The sequence below is a fragment of the Salmo trutta genome, chromosome 25 (genome assembly GCF_901001165.1).
Source record: "Salmo trutta chromosome 25, fSalTru1.1, whole genome shotgun sequence".
Classification (NCBI taxonomy): Eukaryota; Metazoa; Chordata; class Actinopteri; order Salmoniformes; family Salmonidae; genus Salmo; species Salmo trutta.
In genome coordinates, this window is record NC_042981.1 from 8917748 (window position 1) to 8921976 (window position 4229).

Genomic DNA, 4229 nt, shown 5'->3' on the forward strand with positions numbered 1-4229 from the left:
CCTCAACACACGTCATACTGCCAGGGTGAAGTGGTAAATCAATGCCTCAACACACGTCATACAAGTTCCTGTCAATGAGACACCCAATAAAGGGGAGGTTGAGAGACAGTGAGGCACAGATCTAGGACCAGCTAGACCTCTGTAAAGTGACACCCTGAGCCCCAAATGGTTCCCTTGACCCTATGTCCTATGTTAATATCTCCACCTTTTGCCCTCTGATAGGCTGGAAGTTATTTCTTATAGCAATCAAATCTTGTCAGATCGCCGCAAGTGCATCGGGTGTAAGGTCTAGGGGTCCGTTTGGGATTGGGCCGGCGAGTGACTGGAGCATGTTGTCCTTAGGGGTGGTCTGTGAAATCTAGTGGTGGTCTGTGAAATCTAGTGGTGGTCTGTGTTAATGTAGTGGTGGTCTGTGTTAATGTAGTGGTGGTCTGTGTTAATGTAGTGGTGGTCTGTGTTAATGTAGTGGTGGTCTGTGTTACAGTTTTTCCCAATTGTTAACACATTTGTTGAAGCTACATCGCAAGTACTCAAAACTCTGAACACAAAACAGTTAGCCAATTTCTCCAAACCCCACAGACATCTTTCAAAATGAAACACAGCAATCAAAATCATGCTCTCCCTGCTGAAAATGAAACTCTGCTTACAAATGAGACACACATCAAATTAATCTAACTCAGTGACAACCGAGATCACACTAATGTGACGTATTCAAAACACTACTATCAGAACCTATTTCAGTGTAAAGAATAAGATTTTGTTGTTATTAAACTGTATATTGTTTGTGTGTATTCAAACAAGAAAGGAACACAAATGCAAAAATGTTAGTTTTATATTTCAACATGACTTAATACATGTCAAACACCATAATGTAAGCTCACATACAGTAAAAATGCAAACATACAGTCAATTTATTTTGCATATGCAAAGGAAGAAAAATAGGCCTATATGTACTACAGTACTGTATGTTAGATCAATTGTACAGAATAGATAAAGAAACTGTCAAAATACAGTAAAATCTAAATCATAAGTCAAGAAACAAAATACTCCATTGCGAAAACAAAATCATTAATGTCATGTGTTTTGGTCCGGCTACAGATTTTCATCAACATCACAGGTGATATTCTCCTTGGCCAGACAGCGGGGGAAATATCTTCTGGCTTGACGCATCCACCCCTGACAGGACTGGAACGCCACCACAGGCCTCCTCTGTTGCCTGGAGAAAGGTCATATGTTCACGGGTTTGCGATCATACACCTTCCACCGCCATGCTGAAAACAACTCCTCAATGGGGTTGAGAAATGGGGAATATGGTGGGAGATAGAGAAATGTAAACCTTGGATGGTCATGGAACCGGTTGCGTTACTGAGCAGCCCGATGGAAACTTACGTTGTCCCAAAATAGAACATACACTTGAAGTCGGAAGTTTAAATACACCTTAGCCAAATACATTTAAACTCAGTTTTTTACAATTCCTGACATTTAGTCCTAGTAGAAATTCCCTGTTTTAGGTCAGTTAGGATCACCACTTTGTTTTAAGAATGTGAAATGTCAGAATAATAGTAGAGGGAATGATTTATTTCAGCTTCTATTTCTTTCATCACATTCCCAGTGGGTCAGAAGTTTACATACACTCAATTAGTATTTGGTAGCATTGCCTTTAAATTGTTTAACTTGGGTCAAATGTTTCGGGTAGCCTCCCACAAGCTTTCCACAATAAGTTTGGTGAATTTTGGCCCATTCCTCCTGACAGAGCTGGTGTAACTGAGTCAGGTTTGTTGGACTCCTTGCTCGCGCACACTTTTTCAGTTCTGACCACACATTTTCTGTAGGATTGAGGTCAGGGCTTTTTGTTGGCCACTCCAATACCTTGACTTTGTTGTCCTTAAGCCATTTTGCCACAACTTTGGAAGTATGCTTGGGGTCATTGTCCATTTGGAAGACCCATTTGCGACCAAGCTTTAACTTCCTGACTGATGTCTTGAGATGTTGCTTCAATACATGCACATAATTTTCCGTCCTCATGATGCCATCTATTTTGTGAAGTGCACCAGTCCCTCCTGCAGCAAAGCACCCCCTCAACATGATGCTGCCACCCCCGTGCTTCACGGTTGGGATGGTGTTCTTCGGCATGCAAGCCTCCCCCTTTTTCCTCCTAACATAACGATGGTCTTTATTGCCATTTTTGTTTCATCAGACCAGAGGACATTTCTTAAAAAAGTACAATCTTTGTCCCCATGTGCAGTTGCAAACCATAGTCTGGCTTTTTTATTGCGGTTTTGGAGCAGTGGCTTCTTCCTTGCTGAGCGGCCTTTCAGGTTATGTCGATATAGGACTCATTTTACTGTGGATAATTTGTACTTGTTTCCTCCAGCATCACAAGGTCCTTTCCTGTTGTTCTGGGATTGATTTGCACTTTTCGCACCAAAGTACGTTCATCTCTCAGAGACAGAACGCGTCTCCTTCCTGAGTGGTATGACGGCTGCATGGTCCCATGGTGTTTATACTTGAGTACTATTGTTTGTACAAATTAACATGGTACCTTCAGGCATTTGGAAATTGCTCCCAAGGATGAACCAGACTTGTGGAGGTCCACATTTTTTTTATGAGGTCTTGGCTGATTTCTTTAGATTTTCCCATGATGTCAAGCAAAGAGGCACTGAGTTTGAAGGTAGGCCTTAAAATACATACACAGGTACACCTCCAATTGAGTCAAATTATGTCAATTAGCCTATCAGAAGCTTCTAAAGCCATGACATCATTTTCTGGCGTTTTCCGAGCTGTTTAAAGGAGCAGTCAACTTAGTGTATGTAAACTTCTGACACACTGGATACAGTGTGATACAGTGAATTATACGTGAAATAATCTGTTTGTAAACAATTGTTGGAAAAATTACTTATGTCATGCACAAAGTAGATGTCCTAACCAACTTGAAAAAAACTACAGTTTGTTAACAAGAAATTTGTGGAGTGCTTGAAAAACTAGTTTTAATGACTCCAACCTAAGTGTATGTAAACTTCCGACTTCAATTGTACATTTGCTGCTCAGGATCACCTGGCCCTCTCTGCTCTGGCTGAAAAAGATTGTCATGTAAGGTGTTCAGGAAATTAAAGAGATGGGCAGTGTTGTATTGTACAAGGGTGGCATGGCAGTGAGGACCCCATTGTGGATCATAGCTGTGCTTATGGTGACATTTCCCCCAAAATGGCCAGGTACCTCAATGATGGCACGTTGACCAATGATGTTCCTTCCTCTCCTCCTCATCTTCGCTAAATTGAATCCAGCCTCATCTATGAATGTGAGTTCCTGGGGGATGGGACTCGCATTCAACTCCATGATTCTCTGAAATGACAGTAAATACTGTAATTGCTGTATAATAAAGTTCACTGGCAACATCAATGAGTCTCTAATGTTTCTAGAGAGTAATACTAGTACATTACTTACTTGTACATATTCATACCATTTATCCTTCACTCTTTGGGAATTCATTCATCCGGAAATGTTGTTTCTTCAGAATGCGGGCTATGATTAATAAGCTCACTTGGATGTTGTGGAAGATGGCAGGGTTTTCAATAATCTGTTGTTGGAATTCCCGTTGTCTTACGGCATTATTTTCAACTACCATTTGCACAATGACAGCCTCCTGTTCGTCTGTAAATAGACGCCTTCTACCACCACTTGGTGCTCGTCTTTCAGTTCTACAAAAACAGTGTTGATTTTCATTTACACGCAATACATTTTAGTTGTGAATGTTGTGCCAAAGGTAGAGAATTGTGTGTTGTGTTTTGCCAAATGTTTGTTATTGAATTGCAATCTGAGTGTGAAGCAAAACATGTGCCAGTAGTATTGCAGATTTGGTGTCTGGTTCTGCTAAATGAGGTATAGGTGTTGGTCATTGTGCCTCATGGGCCAGTTTCAGTGTGTAAACAATTGAGAAAAACATTAAGGTCTGTGTTAGTGTAGTGAATGTGTGTTAGTGTAGTGGGAGTCTGTGTTAATGTAGTGGTGGTCTCTGTTAGTGTAGTGGATGTGTGTTAATGTAGTGGTGGTCTGTGTTAATGTAGTGGTGGTCTGTGTTATGGTAGTGGTGGTCTGTGTTAATGTAGTGGTGGTCTGTGTTATGTAGTGGTGGTCTGTGTTAATGTAATGGTGGTCTGTGGTAATGTAGTGGTGGTCTCTGTTAGTGTAGTGGTGGTCTCTGTTAGTGTAGTGGTGGTCTGTGTTAATGT

General features: G+C 41.1%; 1 long non-coding RNA gene across 1 annotated transcript; it reads right to left on the reverse strand.

Annotated features, from left to right (window-relative positions):
* Nucleotides 1–814: 814 nt before the first annotated feature.
* Nucleotides 815–3342, reverse strand: LOC115162704 (uncharacterized). Its single transcript, XR_003869618.1, has 2 exons — nt 3217–3342; nt 815–1216 (listed from the first exon to the last, which is right to left on the reverse strand). It is a non-coding gene; the product is annotated as an uncharacterized LOC115162704 (long non-coding RNA).
* Between the last annotated feature and the right edge of the window lie 887 nt (nt 3343–4229).